The 23,140-nt window shown below is 49.7% G+C and overlaps 1 long non-coding RNA gene across 2 annotated transcripts in view; it reads right to left on the bottom strand.

Moving 5' to 3' along the window:
• Positions 1–1,215: 1,215 nt before the first annotated feature.
• The window catches only part of LOC137533225 (uncharacterized), a 53,730-nt gene continuing 31,805 nt past the window's right edge, over positions 1,216–23,140 (bottom strand). For both annotated transcript variants that reach the window (XR_011024158.1, XR_011024157.1), the window contains one exon: positions 1,216–1,458. This is a non-coding gene — a long non-coding RNA (uncharacterized lncRNA). The remainder of the gene's footprint in view (positions 1,459–23,140) is intronic.

Raw genomic sequence — 23,140 nt, 5'->3', positions numbered from 1 at the left:
CTGCCTCCCCCGGGCAGAAAAATCCACGACCAGGAAAGTCGTGGATTTTTGCCCCAGGAGTTTGGGGTCATTAATTTAGTTTTCAGCTGGGTGATGCAGCATTTTAGGTGGGGCAATTACGTTAAACAGGTTTTTAAAGTAAAAATCTGTTTTTTTTTCTTGGCTTCAGAGTCTCTTTAACTGGGCATTGAGGTCACTAGAGCTTTACAGGCTGCCACTGCAATCTACTTCCACTCCTTCATGATGAAGCTGGTGGATGTTAGAGAACTTGCGCTGCTCCACCTTCCATTTGAGGAGAGGACGCACCACAGATGCTCAATAGGGTTGGACAGTCCAGCGCCTTTACTCCTAGTTCCCTTAGCAAGGCAGTCGTGGTCTTGGAGGTGTTTTTGGGGTCATTATCATGTTGGAATGCTGCCCTGCAGCCCAGTTTCTGAAGGAAGGTGATCGTGCTCTACCTTAGTATGTCACAGTACATGTTGGCATTTATGGTTCCCTCAATAAATTGTAGCTCCCCAGTGCCGGTAGCACTCACGCAACCCCAAACTATGACACTCCAATCACCATGCGTGACTGTAGGCAAGACACACTTGTCTTTGTGCTCCTCACCTAGTTGCTGCCACACACACTTGACACCATCTGAACCAAATAAGTTTATCTTGCTCTCACCAGACCACAGGACATCTTTTCAGTAACCCAAGCCCTTAGTCTGCTTGTCTTCAGCAACCTGCTTGCAGGCTCTCTTGTGCATCATCTTTGGAAGAGGGTTCCTGCTGGAACGACACCCATACAGACCAATTTGATGCTGTGTGCGGCATATGGTCTGAGCACTGATAGGCTGACCCCCACACCTTCCACCCCTTCAACCTATGCAGCCATGTTGCCAACACTCATGCGTCTATTTGCAAAAGTCAACCTTGGAATATGATGCAGAGGACGTGTGCTCAGCGTCTTTGGTCAACAATGGCTAAACTGATGTATGGTCTTGGCCACCACGTTGCTGCTCAGTTTCATGGTGTTGGCAATCTTTTTATTGCCTAGGCCGTCTTTATGTACTGCAACAATTGTTTTTTTTTTTAAGATCCTCAGAGTTCTCTGCCACAAGATGCCATGTTGAAGTTCCAAAGGAGAAAATAGGGAGGAGAACTGAAAATAAAAACGAGAATATTTTCTTTGCTACTAATCTTCTAGTAATTATCCGTACTACACAACCAATTCATTATATCATATATTTTTTTGCTTCAGTGTCTCTTTTAGATCATTCATTTCTGACTCTCAGTTGCTTTTATTGCAGTTCATGTTCCGAATTGTTGTGAGCAGGTATCCTGAATACAAGGTAGTAATAGCTGTCATTGCCGGCGCTTCCACAGAGGCAAAGGGGGCAGCTGACCCAGGGCTCCGGAGCCTGTAGGTGCTCCCCGAAGGGGTCTTCTCCAGCTATGGTGACTCTTTTCATGCCTGCAGCGAATGAGGAAGAGAAGAAGCCTGGATTAGATAAGAATCTGCTATGTGTGCTCTCTGCATTTATAGAGTAAAAGAGAAATAATGGGGACCCAGCCAATGGTTTTGAGGACATATGATGGAAACCTATTGATACTGTGTGTCTGTGGGGTGGGATGGGGCCTGGCAGCCAGCTCCAGGGGCCCAGGGTAATTAATTTACTGTGGAGGGTGAGGCTGTGCTAGGGGGCCCCCAAGTTACCCCCTTGTATCTAGAACTGGCCCTGATAATTGTTTGCATGTAAATGGAGCTCATCCCCTCAGCCCGTTTCTCTCTTATTTAGATTGTGGCGTGCTGAGCGGAGTGATCTTCGTTTGTTGCTATCTAGTAAGCTGCAGATGAAAGTCTTGGATTGAGTGTTTTGGGAGATGCAGAGTCTGTACGGCTGACAAGCTCCCTGTACTGGTTTGGCAGGGTAAGCTCTGGTGTTGAGTGTGATCCCGACAAGGACAAACAAAGCTGATTGTAGCTCCCTCCATCTGACACCATGTGTGCTGCGCTCCTCCTGTGTGTGTGCTGTACATGTGTGTTCTATATATGTGTGTGTGTGTGTGTGTGCTATGCCTGCACCTGTGTGCTGTATATGTGCGTGTACTGTAGGTGTGAGTATACAGGACTTGTGTTTGCTGTATGTGTGCATGTTATGTCAGTCTACCATACATATCTGTGTGCTGTGTACATGTTTGTGTATGTTTGTGCATGTGTTAACTGTACATGAGTGTGTGTACTGGACATGTTACTGTATACTGTCTGGGGGGCTTTCTGGCTACCTTCATCGGGACTCTTTGGCTACCTATACAGGGAGGCTCTTTGGCTACCTATACTGGGAGGCTCTTTGGCTACCTATACTGGAAAGCTCTTTAGCTAACAATACTGGGGGGCTCTCTGGCTACCTATGCTGGGGGACACTGGCTACCTACAATGGGGGGTGCTCTGGTTACCTATGCTGGGGGACTCTGGCTACCTACAATGGGGGGTTCTCTGGTTACCTATGCTGGGGGAATCTGGCTACCTATACTGGGGGGCTCTCTGGCTACCTATGCTGGGGGGCTTTGTGGCTACCTATACTGAGGGACTTGGGCTACCTATACTGGAGGGCTCTCTGGCTACATACATGGGGGTTCTCTGGCTACCTAAACTGGGGGGGAGGGGGCTCTCTGGCTACTTCTACTGGTGGGCTCTCCAGCTACTTCTACTGGGGGGCTCTCTGGCTACCTCTACTGGGAGGGGGGCATCTTATACTAAGGGGGCTGCATATAGCCATCTACTACTGGTGGCTCCTGCAGCTACCTATACTAGGGGGGCTGCATCTGACTACCTAATATTGGTGGCTCCTGGAGCTACCTATACTAGGGGGCTGCATCTGACTACCTAATATTGGTGGCTCCTGTGGCTACCTATACTAGGGGGCTGCATCTGACTACCTAATATTGGTGGCTCCTGTAGCTACCTATACTAGGGGGCTGCATCTGACTACCTAATATTGGTGGCTCCTGTAGCTACCTATACTAGGGGGCTGCATCTGACTACCTAATATTGGTGGCTCCTGTAGCTACCTATACTAGGGGGCTGCATCTGACTACCTAATATTGGTGGCTCCTGTAGCTACCTTTACTAAGGGGGCTGCATCTGACTACCTAATATTGGTGGCTCCTGTAGCTACCTATACTAGAGGGCTGCATCTGACTACCTAATATTGGTGGCTCCTGTAGCTGCCTATACTAGGGGGCTGCATCTGACTACCTAATATTGGTGGCTCCTGTAGCTACCTATACTAGGGGGGCTGCATCTGACTACCTAATATTGGTGGCTCCTGTAGCTACCTATACTAGGGGGCTGCATCTGACTACCTAATATTGGTGGCTCCTGTAGCTACCTATACTAGGGGGCTGCATCTGACTACCTAATATTGGTGGCTCCTGTAGCTACCTTTACTAAGGGGGCTGCATCTGACTACCTAATATTGGTGGCTCCTGTAGCTACCTATACTAGAGGGCTGCATCTGACTACCTAATATTGGTGGCTCCTGTAGCTGCCTATACTAGGGGGCTGCATCTGACTACCTAATATTGGTGGCTCCTGTAGCTACCTATACTAGGGGGGCTGCATCTGACTACCTAATATTGGTGGCTCCTGTAGCTACCTATACTAGGGGGCTGCATCTGACTACCTAATATTGGTGGCTCCTGTAGCTACCTATACTAGGGGGCTGCATCTGACTACCTAATATTGGTGGCTCCTGTAGCTACCTTTACTAAGGGGGCTGCATCTGACTACCTAATATTGGTGGCTCCTGTAGCTACCTATACTAGAGGGCTGCATCTGACTACCTAATATTGGTGGCTCCTGTAGCTGCCTATACTAGGGGGCTGCATCTGACTACCTAATATTGGTGGCTCCTGTAGCTACCTATACTAGGGGGGCTGCATCTGACTACCTAATATTGGTGGCTCCTGTAGCTACCTATACTAGGGGGCTGCATCTGACTACCTAATATTGGTGGCTCCTGTAGCTACCTATATTAGGGGGCTGCATCTGACTACCTAATATAGGGGGTTCCTGTGGCGATCTATACTAGGGGGGGCTGCATCTGACTACCTAATATTGGTAGCTCCTTTAGCTACCTATACTAGGGGGGCTGCATCTGACTACCTAATATTGGTGGCTCCTGTAGCTACCTATACTAGGGGGGGCTGCATCTGACTACCTAATATTGGTGGCTCTTGTGGCTACCTATACTAGGGGGCTGCATCTGACTACCTAATATAGGGGGTTCCTGTGGCGATCTATACTGGGGGGGCTGCATCTGACTACCTAATATTGATGGCTCCTGTAGCTACCTATACTAGGGGGCTGCATCTGACTACCTAATATTGGTGGCTCCTGTAGCTACCTATACTAGGGGGGCTGCATCTGACTACCTAATATTGGTGGCTCCTGTAGCTACCTATACTAGGGGGCTGCATCTGACTACCTAATATAGGGGGTTCCTGTAGCTACCTATACTAGGGGGCTGCATCTGACTACCTAATATAGGGGGTTCCTGTGGCGATCTATACTGGGGGGGCTGCATCTGACTACCTAATATTGATGGCTCCTGTAGCTACCTATACTAGGGGGGCTGCATCTGACTACCTAATATTGATGGCTCCTGTAGCTACCTATACTAGGGGGCTGCATCTGACTACAGCCCGTGGGGCTGCAGGTCCTATTGTTACTCCAGTGCTAACTATATAACTATACTGGCTAACTATCCTCTCAGAGCGCGTCCAAGTCTATTTATTGTGTATTACCAACTATACAGGTTGCCATAACTGGCTACTCACACTGGGGGGTACCTTTGGCTAACTAATACTGGGGGCCACCTCTGGCTACCGCATCGCAAATGTGTGCCTAAGTCTATGGGAGGGTGTTCCTGTAATTGCTGTAGATGTAGTTGTAGGAGGTGTGTATATGGTGTGATGTATAGTGTGTATATCATGTACACTGTAGTCTGGTGAGGTCAGGTGTTCCTGTAATCGCTGTAGTTGTAGGTGGTGTGTATACAGGGTGATGTACAGTGTGTATATCGTGTGGACTGTAGTCTGGTGCGGTCAGGTGTTCCTGTAATCCCTGTAAATGTAGGTGGTGTGTATAAGGTGTGATGTACAGTGTGTATATCATGTGGACTGTAGTCTGGTGAGGTCAGGTGTTCCTGTAATCGCTGTAGTTGTAGGTGGTATGTATATATAGTGTGATGTACAGTGTGTATATCGTGTAGACTGTAGTCTGGTGCGGTCAGGTGTTCCTGTAATCGCTGTAGTTGTAGGTGGTGTGTATATAGTGTGATGTACAGCGTGTATATCGTGTGGACTGTAGTCTGGTGCGGTTAGGTGTTCCTGTAATCCCTGTAGATGTAGGTGGTGTGTATATGGTGTGATGTACAGTGTGTATATCGTGTGGACTGTAGTCTGGTCCGGTCAGGTGTTTCTGTAATCGCTGTAGATGTAGGTGGTGTGTATATGGTGTGATGTACAGTGTGTATATCGTGTAGACTGTAGTCTGGTGCGGTCAGGTGTTCCTGTAATCGCTGTAGTTGTAGGTGGTGTGTATATGGTGTGATGTACAGTGTGTATATCGTGTGGACTGTAGTCTGGTGCGGTTAGGTGTTCCTGTAATCCCTGTAGATGTAGGTGGTGTGTATATGGTGTGATGTACAGTGTGTATATCGTGTGGACTGTAGTCTGGTCCGGTCAGGTGTTTCTGTAATCGCTGTAGATGTAGGTGGGGTGTATATGGTGTGTTGTACAGTGTGTATATCGTGTGGACTGTAGTCTGGTCCGGTCAGGTGTTTCTGGAATCACTGTAGTTGTAGGTGGTGTGTATATGGTGTGATGTACAGTGTGTATATTGTGTGGACTGTAGTCTGGTGAGGTCAGGTGTTCCTGTGTGTATATCGTGTGGACTGTAGTCTGGTGAGGTCAGGTGTTCCTGTAATCGCTGTAGATGTCGTAGGTGTGTATACGGGTTGATGTATAGTGTGTTTATCGTGTACACTGTAGTCTGGTGAGGTCAGGTGTTCCTGTAATCGCTGTAGTTGTAGGTGGTGTGTATACAGGGTGATGTACAGTGTGTATATCGTGTGGACTGTAGTCTGGTGAGGTCAGGTGTTCCTGTAATCGCTGTAGATGTAGTAGGTATGTATACGATGTGATGTACAGTTTGTATATCATGTTGACTGTAGTCTGGTGCGGTCAGGTGTTCCTGTAATCGCTGTAGATGTAGGTGGTGTGTATATGGTGTGATGTACAGTGTGTATATCGTGTGGACTGTAGTCTGGTGCGGTCAGGTGTTCCTGTAATCGCTGTAAGTGTAGGTGGTGTGTGTATATGGTGTGATGTACAGTGTGTATATCTTGTGGACTGTACTCTGGTCCGGTCAGGTGTTTCTGTAATCGCTGTAGTAGTAGGTGGTGTGTATACGGTGTGATGTATAGTGTGTATATCGTGTGGACTGTAGTCTGGTGCGGTCAGGTCTTTCTGTAATCGCTGTAGTTGTAGGTGGTGTGTATACGGTGTGATGAGTGTGTATATCGTGTGGACTGTAGTCTGGTGTTCCTGTTATCGCTGTAGTTGTAGGTGGTGTGTATATGGTGTGATGTATAGTGTGTGTATCGTGTGGACTGTAGTCTGGTGCGGTCAGGTGTTCCTGTAATGACTGTAGATGTAGGTGGTGTGTATACAGTATGATGTACAGTGTGTATATCATGTGTACTGTAATCTAGTGTGGTCAGGTGTTTCTGTAATTGCTGTAGTTGTAGATGTAGGTGGTGTGTATACGGTGTGATGTACAGTGTATATACTGTACTGTGCGGACTGTAGTCTGATGAGGTCAGGTGTTCCTGTAATCGCTGTAAATGTAGGTGGTGTATATATGGTTTGATGTACAGTGTGTATATCGTGTGAACTGTAGTCTGGTGAGGTCAGGTGTTCCTGTAATTGCTGTAGTTGTAGATGTAGGTGGTGTGTATACGGTGTGATATACAGTGTGTATATTGTGTGGACTGTAGTCTGGTCCGGTCAGGTGTTCCTGTAATCGCTGTAGATGTAGGTGGTGTGTATACGGTGTGATGTACAGTGTGTATATCGTGTGGACTGTAGTCTGGTGAGGTCAAGAGTTCCTGCAATAGCTGTAGATGTAGTTATAGGTGGTGTGTATACGGTGTGATGTACAGTGTGTATATCGTGTGGACTGTAGTCTGGTGAGGTCAAGAGTTCCTGCAATAGCTGTAGATGTAGTTATAGGTGGTGTGTATACGGTGTGATGTACAGTGTGTATATCGTATGGACTGTAGTCTGGTGTGGTCATGTCTTCCTGTAATCGCTGTAGTTGTAGGTGCTGTGTATACGGTGTGATATACAGTGTGTATATCGTGTGGACTCACTGTAGTCTGGTGCGGTCAGGTGTTTTTGTAATCGCTGTAGTTGTAGGTGCTGTGTATACGGTGTGATGTACAGTGTGTATATCGTATGGACTGTATTCTGGTGCAATCAGGTGTTTCTGTAAATCACCGTAGATGTAGGTGGTGTGTATACGGTGTGACGTACAGTGTGTATATCGTGTGGACTGTAGTTTGGTGAGATCAGGCGTTTCTGTTATCACTGTAGTTTTTGGTGGTGTGCAGACAGTGTGGACTGTATATGTAGTTATGTGCGTAGTTGTATATGCTGTGAATGAACTGCTATACTTTCTGGTGTTCTATGAATCTATAATAGTAATATGTGGGTCTGTGTGACATAGGCAGTGTGTATACTGTATACTGAGTGTACTTCCAGGGCTTAATGTGTGCTGGGGGTGGAATGAGGAGGGGGCAGGGAGGGAGGGGAGAGGGAAGGGGGAGGGGAGGGGGGTCACACTGTTCATGGATGCTGTCAGGAAATAAATAAACACCATCTAGCCTGTCCAGGAATAGATCTGCTGACGTCAATGGATTCCACAGTTGTGGCCTCAGTGAGAGGGGAAGGAAGAGAGAGGAGTGGAGGAGAGCAGCTGTGGAGGGCAGAGAAGGGCTGGAGAGGGAGAGATTCATATGTTTGTGACCAGGGCGCTCAAATATGTCATTCCCCACCCCTCTCCTAATCACAGAGTGATGAGGGGAACCCAGTATCTGATCCCCCAGTAACACAGGATGTGAGGAGGGGTCCCTGTGACACATACATTGAAGCTGAAATTGCAAAATACTGTCTATAACAGTGAAAATGAAGAAATCTTTAGAGTCATTATGAAGATAGAAAACATTGGCTAGATTCCTGAAACTAAATCTAGACAAAACGGAATTTATGATCTTCCCACCCCGGCTATCCCTGAACCGCCCAGATGTGCATGTCACTGTTAACCACACTACCATTCGCCCTACCTCTCAAGCCCGCTGTCTGGGTGTCACCCTGGACTCCGCACTCTCCTTCACTCCCCACATCCAAAACCTCACAAAGTCCTGCAACTTCCACCTTCATAATAACATCTGTAAGATTAGCCCTTTCCTGACCTCTGCCACCACCAAACTCCTCATCCATGCCCTCATAATTTGCCGCCTCAACTACTGTAATGTCCTTCTGTCGGGTCTCCCTATGACCCGAATAGCCCCACTGCAGTCCATCATGAATGCAGCAGCCAGAATTATCCACTCCTCCCATCGCTCCATCACGGCGGCTCCCCTCTGTGAATCCCTCCACTGGCTTCCTGTCCAGTCCAGAATCAGATTCAAGATATTGTGTCTGACCTACAAATCTGTCCACAAAACCTGTCCAACCTACATTTCCGATCTTACTCAGAGGTACACACCTAGCCGCTCACTCCGCTCCTCCAATGAACTTCGTCTGACCGCCCCACGCATCACACAGTCCCATGCACGCCTCCAGGACTTCTCAAGAGCTGCTCCAACACTTTGGAACTCTCTACCTCCACCCATTAGGACAGCCCCCTCCTTCAACATCTTCAAGGAGGCCCTCAAAACTCACCTTTTCACTCTGGTCTACCACCGCTCACAATTGCTCTAAACCCACAACGGAACTCTGGTCCCTACCTTTTGTGTCTCTACCTCTCCTTCTAGATTGTAAGCCTTTGGGCAGGGTCCTCCTCCTTTTGTGTCCTACCTGATCATGCACCTTCATTACTGTGCACCCATGCTATGCATCTGAGTGAACCTAACTTGCCTAATCTCCATGCTCCATCCAGTGACTGACTGAGCATTACCTTATGCTCATACTGTGCTGTGTGATCTGGTTTTCTTGTATTTCTGTATGGTCATATTGCTGTATGTCACCCCTAAATATTGTCTGTAACCTAAATTAATGTTCAGCGCTGCGTAATATGTTGGCGCATTATAAATGCAATAAATAATAATAATAATAATTGGTAAATAATACCAATATTTGACTACAACTAAACCTAACCCTACTCTTACACACAATCCTCCCTCTATTGATGCCTAAGGGCCCGTTTCCACTACAGCAAATTTGCATGCATTTGCCGCATGAGAATTCGCATACGCAATGTATTTCAATGGGCCTGTTTCCACTACAATCAAAAATCCCCCCCGCAAAAAAACGACTGTGATGGATGACGATGGGAAAAGAAAAAAAAGTCTATGCTGATTCGTTTAGGTACAGTGGAAACGGGCCCTAACCCTAAGACCTCCCCGGGGTGGTGCCTAACCCTAAGACCCCCTCCGGTGGTGCCTAATCCTAAGACCCCCTCCTAGTGGTGCCTAACCCTAAGACCTCCCCGGGGTGGTGCCTAACCCTAAGACCCCCTCCGGTGGTGCCTATCCCTAAGACCCTCCTTCCTGATGTCTAACTCTAAACCCCCTCTTCCTGAAGCCTAACCTAAAACCGCCCTTTCTGATGCCTAATCCTGTACCTGAGATGGGCTTACTAAAAGATTTGATACTTACCTGGGGCTTTCTCCAGCGCCGTGAGCACTGATGCGTCCCTCTCCATCCTCCCGAGTGCCTCCGTTAGGCTGCAATCATCCCCGGTAACTGGCTCAGCCGTGCCAGTCGGGCTCTTCTGCGCATGCGCGGAGGGGCTGGGCATGCACTGAAGAGCAGGCTAGCCCAACTGAGCCAGGTACCTGGGATAGAGGAAGTCCAGGGTAAGTATCAAATCTTTTAGTAAGCCCATCTCAGGTTTACTTTAAACCCCTCAGGGAGAATAACGTAAAATAAAACAATATATTTCTAAGACAACACATTTCAAAACATTAATTTACAAATTGATACTGCTCAAAATGAAACATTTTGGTTGGACAGGCCTGACACCCGCCATTAATTGGGCACCCAAATTTCTGCCTTTTGTGCCCAATAGCCAATATTTCGCATTAGCGCCTATGTGGTGCCCAAATAGTTCATTAGCTGCAGGCGCCCAAATTTCCTGCTCCAGTAACACAGGATGTTGGGTGGAATCTCAGCTGACACAGGATGTGAGGAGGGGTCCCTGGTGACAGAGGATGTGAGAAGGGGTCCCTGGAGATACAGGATGTGAGGAGGGGTTCCCGGTGACACAGGATGTGAGGATGGGTCCCCGGTGACACAGGATGTGAGGAGGGGTCCCCGGTGATACAGGATGTGAGGAGGGGTCCCCGGTGACATAGGATGTTAGAAGGGGTCCCCGGTGACACAGGATGTGAGGAGGGGTCCCCGGTGACACAGGATGTGAGGAGGGGTCCCCGGTGACACAGGATGTGAGGAGAGGTCCCCGGTGACACAGGATGTGAGGAGGGGTCCCCGGTGACACAGGATGTGAGGAGAGGTCCCCGGTGACACAGGATGTGAGAAGGGGTCCCCTGTGACACAGGATGTGAGGAGAGGTCCCCGGTTACACAGGATGTGAGGAGAGGTCCCCGGTGACACAGGATGTGAGGAGGGATCCCCGGTGACACAGGATGTGAGGAGGAGTCCCTGGTGACACAGGATGTGAGGACACAGGATGTGAGGAGGGGTCCCCGGTGACACAGGATGTGAGGAGGGGTCCCTGGTGACACAGGATGTGAGGACACAGGATGTGAGAAGGGGTCCCCAGTGACAGGATGTGAAAAGGGGTCCCCGTTGACACAGGATGTGAGGAGGGGTCCCCGGTGACACAGGATGTGAGGAGGGGTCCCCGGTGACACAGGATGTGAGGAGGGGTCCCCGGTGACACAGGATGTGAGGAGGGGTCCCCAGTGACACAGGATGTGAGGAGAGGTCCCCCGTGACACAGGATGTGAGGAGAACTCCCCGGTGACACAGAATGTGAGGAGGGGTCCCCGGTGACACAGGATGTGAGGAGAGGTCCCCGATGACACAGGATATGAGGAGAGGTCCCCTGTGACACAGGATGTGAGGAGAGGTCCCCGGTTACACAGGATGTGAGGAGAGGTCCCCGGTGACACAGGATGTGAGGAGGGATCCCCGGTGACACAGGATGTGAGGAGGGGTCCCTGGTGACACAGGATGTGAGGAGGGGTCCCCGGTGACACAGGATGTGAGGAGGGGTCCCTGGTGACACAGGATGTGAGGACACAGGATGTGAGAAGGGGTCCCCAGTGACAGGATGTGAAAAGGGGTCCCCGTTGACACAGGATGTGAGGAGGGGTCCCCGGTGACACAGGATGTGAGGAGGGGTCCCCGGTGACACAGGATGTGAGGAGGGGTCCCCGGTGACACAGGATGTGAGGAGAGGTCCCCCGTGACACAGGATGTGAGGAGAACTCCCCGGTGACACAGAATGTGAGGAGGGGTCCCCGGTGACACAGGATGTGAGGAGAGGTCCCCGATGACACAGGATATGAGGAGAGGTCCCCGGTGACACAGGATGTGAGGAGAGGTCCCCGGTGACACAGGATGTGAGGAGGGGTCCCCGGTGACACAGGATGTGAGGAGGGGTCCCCGGTGACACAGGATGTGAGGAGGACTCCCCGGTGACACAGGATGTGAGGGGAGGTCCCCGGTGACACAGGATGTGAGGAGAGGTCCCAGGTGACACAGGATGTGAGGAGGGGTCTCCGGTGACACAGGATGTGAGGAGAGGTCCCCAGTGACACAGGATGTGAGGAGAGGTCCCCGGTGACACAGGATGTGAGGAGAGGTCCCAGGTGACACAGGATGTGAGGAGGGGTCTCCGGTGACACAGGATGTGAGGAGAGGTCCCCAGTGACACAGGATGTGAGGAGAGGTCTCTGGTGACACACAATGTAAGGGGGGTCTCTGGTAACACAGACCTTTCAGCAGGCACACAGTAATGGGACAGAGGGGATTGTATTGTGAGGGAAACAAGTCTGGACATGAGTTGTACTGTAGACATGGCTTGTACTGTACAGACAGACAGTATCCCCCCTCCCTGCCTCCCCTCCCCCAGGACCATGTGCAGGACAGACCTCTCCTTCCTCTACAGCAGCCCCCCTCCATCCTCCCCACCCTTTTCCCTCCCAGCGCCAACAGGAGAAGGTTAACTCTCGCCATGCTGGACACAGAGAGACCAAGGAATGCTGGGGACACTCTCTGCCTGACTGTGTATATAATCATACAATATACCTCACTGTATATAATCCACCTACCTACCTCATCATATATCTACCTACCTTCTTCACTATATATATTATATACCCACCTACCTACGTCACTATATGTGCACAGTAGTGTGCAAAGGTTTTTGGCAGGTGGGAAAAAATGCTGTAAACAAAGAATGCTTTCAAAAATGGAAGTGTTAATCATTTATTTTCATCAATCAACAAAATGCAATGAATGAACTAAAGAGAAATTTAAATCAAATCAATACAGCAAAGTCCCTAGTATTTGGCACCGGCGGGGATCATCTGATGTGCTTGCCTGTTGCTTAACCACCCTGGCGGTGCATTTCTGTCTGGAAATATGAGTCAAAAGCGGTACATTTTTTTATTCAAGAACTTTAGGCCTCCAATTCTTAAGTCATAACTCACCAAAATATGTCAGAATAAAAGCCTGGTAGACATTCTGCATATAAATAAAAGACAAGAACACAAATTTGTTGAATTAATTACATTTATGAATAAAGTGAAAAAATTGTGAAACTGTACAAATAACGCAGGCAGACAGTAGTCAAAATCCAGACAGAGGTCGGTGCAGGGGGCAGGCAGTAAGTAAAATCCAGGCAGAGGTCGGTTCAGGTGGCAGGCAGAGTGTAGAGAAAATCCAGGCAGAGGTCGGTGCAGGCGGCAGGCAGAGTGTAAAGAAAATCCAGGCAGAGGTCGGTGCAGGCGGCAGGCAGAGTGTAGAGAAAATCCAGGCAGAGGTCGGTGCAGGCGGCAGGCAGAGTGTAGAGAAAATCCAGGCAGAGGTCGGTGCAGGCGGCAGGCAGAAAGTAAAATCCAGGCAGAGGTCGGTGCAGGCGGCAGGCAGAGTGTAGAGAAAATCCAGGCAGAGGTCGGTGCAGGCGGCAGGCAGAGAGTAGTCAAAATCCAGACAGACATCGGTGCAGGGGGCAGGCAGAAAGTAAAATCCAGGCAGAGGTCGGTGCAGGCGGCAGGCAGAGTGTCGAGAAAATCCAGGCAGAGGTCGGTGCAGGCGGCAGGCAGAGAGTAGTCAAAATCCAGACAGACATCGGTGCAGGGGGCAGGCAGAAAGTAAAATCCAGGCAGAGGTCGGTGCAGGCGGCAGGCAGAGTGTCGAGAAAATCCAGGCAGAGGTCGGTGCAGGCGGCAGGCAGAGAGTAGTTAAAATCCAGGCAAATATCGGTAACAGTAGGGCAGAAGCACTTAGCTCAGTAGCAGTTGGGAACCAAATGGCTATATTGTTAACATTACCATGGCAGTCAGGTGACACAGGGGAGAGAACAAATTACAACTTGTGATTAAAGACAAATGAGGAAGAATTAGACCGGCTAAACTCTTCCTCTCTCTGGGTGTGTGTATATATACTGTATCTCAGCCCGAGCTCGGTTCAGGATTACCGCCAGGGGGGTTAAGCAACCGAATGAAAAAGCACAAACCATGTGTGACATTGATGATCATTAGCACCTGTTTGGTATCATTGGTTTGTTATACACCTGACTATAATCCTACAAAATCCCTGACTGTGCAAGTGTAACTATAAGAGCTGATGCTGGTTTGAGAGCAAAAGGTAGTAACACCAAATATTTGATTGAGATTTTACTTTTGTTCGCTCACTTTGCATTTTGTAAACTGACAACAATAAACAATGATTATTAATATTTCAGAAAGCATTTTTTGTTTGCTGCATTTTTCCACACCTGCCTAAAACTTTTGCACAGTACTGTATATTAGTGGTGCTCAAATACCCCTTTTCAAAATTCGAGTTAGGTCGAATTCGAATAGTAAATTATTCGAGATCAGTCGAATATTCGAGTCGAATAATTTTTACATTTCGATTCGACCTCGGAATTCGAGCTCACTATTCGAGTCGGTATTCGAGCTCATTATTCGAGCTGACTATTCGAAATGGCCTTAAATAGCTTCCAACACTTGTTTTGAGGGTGAATGATGCAAGAAACCTCTTTTTTTCCAAGTAACAACAGCAAGTGATTATGTGGGGATGTTCCTTTAAAAAAAAAAAGTTGAAAAGAGAAGTTGTGTCCAGAAATTTGTTCAGTACTGTATATACTTCTTCTTCTTCTTCTTTATCTTCTATATCTTCTTCTTCTATATCTTCTTCTTCTATATCTTCTTCTATATCTTCTTCTTCTTTTATATTGTCTTCTTCTTCTTCATCTTCTTCATCATCATCTTCTTCTTCTTCATCTTCTTTTTCTTCATCTTCTTCATCTTCTTCTTCATCTTCTTCATCTTCTTCTTCATCTTCTTCATCTTCTTCTTCTTCTACATCTACTTCATCTTCAACTTCTTCATCTTCTTCTTCTTCTTCATCTTCTTCATCATCTTCATCTTCTTCATCTTCTTCTTCTTCATCATCTTCATCTTCTTCTTCATCTTCTTCTTCTTCATCATCTTCATCTTCTTCTTCTTCATCTTCATCTTCTTCATCTTCTTCTTCATCTTCTTCTTCTTCTTCATCATCTTCTTCTTCTTCATCTTCTTCATCTTCATCTTCTTCATCTCCTTCTTCTTCATCATCTTCATCTTCTTCTTCATCTTCTTTTTTTTCATCATCTTCATCTTCTTCATCTTCTTCATCTTCTTCTTCTTCATCTTCTTCATCTTCATCTTCTTCATCTTCTTCATCTTCTTCTTCTTCATCTTCTTCTATATCGTCTTCTTCTTCACTTATTTCTCTTTTCAATTTTTTTTTTTAAAGAAATGCAGCTATTTTTGAGCGTAACAAATAGCTGGTGGCGCACGCATGTTGGAAGCGCCATTGTATGTGCTCCCTGGCAGTGGAAACACACAGACAGCAGGAGGTAAATTCAGCAGCAGGAGGAGGAGGATGGGTGTGTGGCAGCAGGCAGTCAATGAGGCAGGCAGCGTGACATAATAGCCCTGGTACCTAGCGGTGATACCAGGGCTGTAAATAAACACAGCAGGCAGGAGGTCCCAGACAGCGGTCGTGCAGCCCACATTGTGTCCAATACACAACTGGGACAACACAGTTTTCAACCCGGGCACCTCAGAAAAATTAAACCTTTTTTTTTTTTTTTTTATGGTTTTGTAGTTTTGGTTTTACAACCAATTACACAAATATAGCTATTTTTTGACGTAATAGCTGGTGGCAGAGTGGCAGCAGAAGGTAAATCTGTGTACCCTGGCGTTGGGAAACACAGACAGACAGACAGCAGCAGCAGCAGCAGGAGGAATGGAGGAGTAATGTGAGCAGCTATTGTTTGACGTAATAGCTGGTGGCAGAGTGGCAGCAGAAGGTAAATCTGTGTACCCTGGCGTTGGGAAACACAGACAGACAGCAGCATCAGCAGGAGGAATGGAGGAGTAGTGTGAGTGTGGCAGCAGGCAGGCAGCGTGACATAATAGCCCTGGTACCTAGCGGTGATACCAGGGCTGTAAATAAACACAGCAGGCAGGAGGTCCCAGACAGCGGTCGTGCAGCCCACATTGTGTCCAATACACAACTGGGACAACACAGTTTTCAACCCGGGCACCTCAGAAAAATTAAACCTTTTTTTTTTTTTTATGGTTTTGTAGTTTTGGTTTTACAACCAATTACACAGATATAGCTATTTTTTGACGTAATAGCTGGTGGCAGAGTGGCAGCAGAAGGTAAATCTGTGTACCCTGGCGTTGGGAAACACAGACAGACAGACAGCAGCAGCAGCAGCAGCAGGAGGAATGGAGGAGTAATGTGAGCAGCTATTGTTTGACGTAATAGCTGGTGGCAGAGTGGCAGCAGAAGGTAAATCTGTGTACCCTGGCGTTGGGAAACACAGACAGACAGCAGCATCAGCAGGAGGAATGGAGGAGTAGTGTGAGTGTGGCAGCAGGCAGGCAGCGTGACATAATAGCCCTGGTACCTAGCGGTGATACCAGGGCTGTAAATAAACACAGCAGGCAGGAGGTCCCAGACAGCGGTCGTGCAGCCCACATTGTGTCCAATACACAACTGGGACAACACAGTTTTCAACCCGGGCACCTCAGAAAAATTAAACCTTTTTTTTTTTTTTTTTATGGTTTTGTAGTTTTGGTTTTACAACCAATTACACAGATATAGCTATTTTTTGACGTAATAGCTGGTGGCAGAGTGCAGCAGAAGGTAAATCTGTGTACCCTGGCGTTGGGAAACACAGACAGACAGACAGCAGCAGCAGCAGCAGGAGGAATGGAGGAGTAATGTGAGCAGCTATTGTTTGACGTAATAGCTGGTGGCAGAGTGGCAGCAGAAGGAAAATCTGTGTACCCTGGCGTTGGGAAACACAGACAGACAGCAGCATCAGCAGGAGGAATGGAGGAGTAGTGTGAGTGTGGCAGCAGGCAGGCAGCGTGACATAATAGCCCTGGTACCTAGCGGTGATACCAGGGCTGTAAATAAACACAGCAGGCAGGAGGTCCCAGACAGCGGTCGTGCAGCCCACATTGTGTCCAATACACAACTGGGACAACACAGTTTTCAACCCGGGCACCTCAGAAAAATTAAACCTTTTTTTTTATGTTTTTTTGGTTTTGTTTGTAAAACAAATTACACAGATATATAGCTATTGTTTGACGTAATAGCTGGTGGCAGAGTGGCAGCAGAATGTAATTCTGTGTACCCTGGCAGTGGGAAACACAGACCGACAGCAGCAGCAGCAGGAGGAATGGAGGAGTAATGTGAGCAGCTATTGTTTGACGTAATAGCTGGTGGCAGTGTGGCAGCAGAAGGTAATTCTGTGTACCCTGGCAGTGGGAAACACAGACAGACAGCAGCAGCAGGAGGAATGGAGGAGTAGTGTGAGTGTGGCAGCAGGCAGGCAGCGTGACATAATAGCCCTGGTACCTAGCGGTGATACCAGGCCGTAAATGAACACAACAGGAGGTCCCAGACAGCGGTCGTGCAGCCCACATCGTGTCCAATACACAACTGGGACAACACAGTTTTCAACCCGGGCACCTCAGAAAAATTAAACCTTTTTTTTTTTTTAATGGTTTTTTGGTTTTGTTTGTAAAACAAATTACACAGATATATAGCTATTGTTTGACGTAATAGCTGGTGGCAGAGTGGCAGCAGAAGGTAAATCTGTGTACCCTGGCAGTGGGAAACACAGACAGACAGCAGAAGGGCAGTACACAGCAGCCCACTGTAGGTGTAAAATGTGTGGCTGCAGGCAACGTAATAGTCAAAGTGAACCAGGCTGGCTTAGTGAGCAGGAGCCAGGAGGTGGTAAAGGGTGGTAAGGCACATTAACGATGGTTCTTAGCCAGTTCATGTCCCCCTCTCGCCGACAACAGGGGCCAGGAACTCGCCTTCCACCCACGCCTGGTTCATCTTGAGAAACGTCAGTCTGTCCACAGACTTGTGAGACAGACGTGAGCGTTTCTCAGTGACCACACCACCAGCTGCACTGAAGCAGCGCTCGGACAGCACGCTGGAAGGGGGGCAGGACAGCACTTCCAGGGCGTACTGCGCCAGCTCGCTCCAGATCTCCAGGCGCTTGACCCAATACTCCATGGGATCAACAGGGGCAGGTGCGGGTCAGGCGCTGGCTGTGACCGGTGGAGGATGCTGCTGCATGCACCTCCTCTCTAGTCACTGCTGCCGGAGCCTCTACAGTCCTGTAGAGCTCGTGGCTGAGAGACAGCAGGTCTGTGGGGCGCTTGCTGCTGGATGCAGGCACCTGCTGCTGCCTCTGTGCTGGCTGCTGGACAGTGGGGGTGGAAGGCTGGGGGAAGGCTTCCTCCAAGCGCTCAACAAGGGCCTGCTGCAAGCTCCTTATTTGTTGCGCTGGGTCTCCTCCTGCAGGCGGCAGGAACTGGCTCAACTTCCCCTTGAGGCGTGGGTCCAACATCATGCTGATCCAGATGTCCTCCCTCTGCTTCATCTGGATCACCCTGGGGTCTCTGCGCAGGCACGTCAGCATGTGCGCTGCCATTGGGAAGAGGCGGGCCACGTCTGTTGGCACATCGACGGCAGTGCTGCTGTCCTCATCCTCCTCCTCTGCCTCGTCAGCCTCATCCTCTCTCCACCCCCGCACCAACTCAGCTGCACTGTGCTGATCCCCCTCATCAGCAGCAAGGTCAGGGACCTCCACCAAGTCCTCCTCCTCCTCCCCCTCAGAGGTGGACTGTGCAGCTGCTTGCCGCTCCTGCTGGTCCAAGGCTGCCGCTCCCTGTTCCAGCAAAGCATCGAGGGCCCTGTTCAGCAGACAAACCAGGGGCACCCACTCGCAGACCATAGCATGGTCCCTGCTCACCATGTTAGTGGCCTGCAGAAAGGGAGCCAGCACTAAGCACACCTGCTGCATGTGCCTCCAGTCATCATCGGGGACGATGGACGGGATGTTGCTGGTCTTGTCCCTTCTCTGAGCGGCGGAAACAGTGGCCAGGGCAAGGTACTGTTTGACAGCGCGCTTCTGTTCAACCAGACGCTCCAACATCGCCAGGGTGGAGTTCCAGCGAGTCGGAACGTCAAGGATCAGCCGATGGCGTGGCAGATCCAGCTCCTTTTGCACGTCTTCCAGGCTCGCACAGGCTGCAGCCGAGCGCCGGAAGTGACGCACAACGTTCCTTGCCGTTTCCAGCAGTTCGCCCATCCCCTGGTAGGTGCGCAAGAACTTCTGCACCACCAGGTTCAGCACGTGGGCAAGACAGGGGATGTGGGTCAGGTTTCCCCTGTCTATTGCGGCAACCAGATTGGCCCCATTGTCGCCACCACCTCTCCGACTCTGAGGCCTCTGGGGGTCAGCCAAATCCTCTCCTGCTCCTGGAGTTTGGCCAACACATGGGTTGCCGTCAGCTTGGTCTTCCCAAGGCTGACCAAGTGCAGCAGCGCTTGGCAGTGGCGGGCCTTCACGCTGCTGCTGAGGCGGGGGGTTTGGCCAGGTGTGCCGGAGGATGGCAGAGGATCGGAGGAACCTGCTGCAGTTCCCCTGACCCTGCGGGGTGGCACCACCCACTGTGTTGCTGCTGCTGCTGTGCCCGCTGCTGCTCTCCCATCCTCACCCCCTTCCACCAAGCTGACCCAGTGGACAGTGAAGGACAGGTAGCGGCCTGTCCCGAAGCGGCTGCTCCAGGAGTCCATGGTGACGTGGACCCTTTCACCAACCGCGTGCTCCAGCCCTCGCTCCACATTGGCCATCACAAAGCGGTGCAGTGCAGGAATGGCCTTGCGGGAGAAAAAGTGTCTGCTGGGGAGCTGCCAGTCTGGGGCTGCGCAAGCAAGCAGCGCACGAATGTCGCTCCCCTCCTGCACGAACGTGTACGGCAGGAGTTGGGAGCACATGGCCCGTGCCAGCAAGCCGTTCAGCTGCCGCACGCGACGGCTGCTGGGAGGCAGAGCCCTAACCACCCCCTGGAAGGACTCGCTCAAAAGGCTCTGGCGTGGCCTTTTGCTGGCACGGGAATCAGCAGACACAGCGGAGGAGGCCACTGAGGACTGGCTGCCAGAACAGGCCTCAGTGTCGGCGGCAGGAGTTGCAGAGGGGGGAGGAGCAGTGCGTTTCCGCACTCCTGCTGGTGCTGCTGGAGGAGCAGGAGGGCGGGTGGCTGCTGTTGCTGCTGCTGCTGAAGGCTGTGCAGTGATGGGTGTGGTGCCACTGCCAGCACCAGATGCCTTCAGCCTCTGGAACTCCTGATGCTGGTGGAAATGTTTCGCAGCAAGGTGGTTGATGAGCGAGCTGGTGCAGAACTTTAAGGGGTCTGCACCTCTGCTCAACTTCCGCTGACAGTGGTTGCAAGTGGCGTACTTGCTGTACACTGTGGGCATGGTGAAAAAGCGCCAGATTGGTGACAGAAACATCCCCCTACGGCATGGAAGCGCTGCTGCCTGTCTCCCTGTGGTGGTTTGGGGGGGGGGCTTGGGGGGCTTGGGTGCGGCTGGTGGTGGTACTGGCAGATGCTGCTGCTGCTGCTGCTGAGCCTGAGACACCAGCAGGCTGTGGGACCTGCCTACTGCTGCTGCCAATGCTTGCAATGATGCGCCTCCTTGCAAGGCCCACAAGAGCATCCTCCTCCTCCTCCTCAGAGCTGCTGAGGACGACATCCCCTGGAGGTGGTGGCACCCAGTCTCTGTCTGTCACCGGGTCATCAACATCCTCCCCCTCCTGAAACATGTCCTGCTGGGATGAGGACCCCCCAAACTCCTCTCCTGATGCATGGATGGGCTGCTTGACTGTCGCCACAGTCTTGCTGTCCAATCCCTCATCCCCCAAAGTGCCCATCAGCATCTCCTCCTCAAGATCGCCAACAACAGCAGACAATTTACTCATGATGCCTGGGGTCAAAAGACTGCTGAATGACAGGTCGGCGAGTGACGGTGAACTGGCCTCCTCCCCAGACCCTGCTGGGCGGCTGCTGCGAACAGGGGTGGTGGTGGTGGTGGTGAGGGTGGAGGCCTCAGATGCAGAGCTGATGGCGGGCTGCTCATCCTCCGTCATGAGTTGCACCACAGTGTCTGCATGCTTTTCCTCAATGGGACGTTTCCGACCCGGCTGGAGGAAAATCGGAGCAGGTGCTACACGCTGCTGCTGCTGTGTCTCTGCAGCGTGAGTTGCAGATGCTCCTGCTGGGCGGCGCCCAAGGCGTCCACGGCCAGTGGCTATGGGAGGAATGTTAGCCACTGACGCTGCTGCTGCTGCTGCTGCGGAACTGTGCATGGTGGCGCGCCCGCGCCCGCGGCTTGCCACAATGCTGCTCCCTCTCCTCCTGATTCCCTTGCTGCCCTTCCCCTTGCCCAAACCGCGCTGGCTGCCACTTCCAGACATCTTCGATGTTTTGGGCGTATAGACAAAAGTTTTTTAAAAGGGCGGGTGAAAAGTGGGGTACTTTAATGGAGTGGGTTGGTGGGTGAGGTGACTGAGTGAGTGTCCCTAGTACAGTAAGTAAGTAGTAACAGTCAGGAAGTACAACTAGCAGTTACAAATTACAATAATCAGTAGTAATCACAAGTAAATTTAGTGTGTGTACACTACAAACAGTGAGTGCACGCACGCGCAAACACGTGCAGGAGCTAGCCTATGAACAGTGACTGAGTGAGTGTCCCTAGTACAGTAAGTAAGTAAGTAGTAACAGTCAGTAAGTACAACTAACTAATTACAATAATCAATCAGTTATCAGAAGGAAATAGAGTGTGTGTAGTGTGTACACAGACAGTGAGTGCACACACGCAGGAGCTAGTAGCCTATGAACAGTGACTGAGTGTCCTAGACTCCTAGTACAGTAAGTAGTAACAGTAAGTACAACTAACTAATTACAATAATCAATCAGTTATCAGAAGGAAATAGAGTGTGTGTAGTGTGTACACAGACAGTGAGTGCACACACGCAGGAGCTAGTAGCCTATGAACAGTGACTGAGTGTCCTAGACTCCTAGTACAGTAAGTAGTAACAGTAAGTACAACTAACTAATTACAATAATCAATCAGTTATCAGAAGGAAATAGAGTGTGTGTAGTGTGTACACAGACAGTGAGTGCACACACGCAGGAGCTAGTAGCCTATGAACAGTGACTGAGTGTCCTAGACTCCTAGTACAGTAAGTAGTAACAGTAAGTACAACTAACTAATTACAATAATCAATCAGTTATCAGAAGGAAATAGAGTGTGTGTAGTGTGTACACAGACAGTGAGTGCACACACGCAGGAGCTAGTAGCCTATGAACAGTGACTGAGTGTCCGAGACTCCTAGTACAGTAAGTAGTAACAGTGAGTACAACTAACTAATTACAATATTCAATTACAATAATCAATCAGTTATCAGAACTTGGAAATAGAGTGTGTGTAGTGTGTACACAGACAGTGAGTGCACACACGCAGGAGCAGCTAGTAGCCTATGAACAGTGACAGTGAGTGTCCTAGTACAGTTACAGTATATAACTACAATACTAATACAATCAGTAGTAAAGGACAGCAGAAATACTGGTATAGAATAGAGAGAAATAAACAGAGGACAGGAGGACAGCTGCCCACACAGGCAGGCCCTGAGGCCTAAAGCTGTAAGCCTGCAGCAGCTGGCCTGTCTCTATGTAACACAAAAGCTACTAACTAAAATACAATGTCTAACTAACTAACAACAATATAGGTGTGTATAGGAGGTGTATGTGAGCAAAAACGCTAGGTAAATGACCACAATAAAGCTCTTGCTAAGCCAAAGCACAAAGGAGCAACTCTCTCTCTATGCAAGTCTCAGGCAAGGACGGAGAAACGTAACATGGCGGCCGCTATTTATAGGGTAGGGGCTGGCCAGGGTCCCCCTCTGTGATTGGCTGCCGTCAGAGGGCCTGGGAGCCCTCTGATTGGCTCTAAGGACATCAATCTGGGCTATGACGCTATTCGAGCTCGGTACCGAGCTCGAATAGCGCCGTTTGCTCCAATAGCTCGAATAGTGAATGGGCTATTCGAGTGTACGCGAATAGCCCATTCGAATAGCTGCAGCTATTCGGAGCTCGAATACCGAGCTCGAATAGCTGAAAAAGAGCTCGAATATTCGAGCTACTCGAATATTCGAGCTCTGCTGAGCACCACTGCTGTTTATTATATATCCACCTACCGACCACACTATATGCAGTGAGGGAAAAAAGTCTTTGACCCCCTGCT

The sequence above is a fragment of the Hyperolius riggenbachi genome, chromosome 9 (assembly GCF_040937935.1).
Source record: "Hyperolius riggenbachi isolate aHypRig1 chromosome 9, aHypRig1.pri, whole genome shotgun sequence".
Lineage (NCBI taxonomy): Eukaryota > Metazoa > Chordata > Amphibia > Anura > Hyperoliidae > Hyperolius > Hyperolius riggenbachi.
Note: the sequence above shows the minus strand (reverse complement) of the source record. Positions and strands in the feature narration are given on the sequence as shown.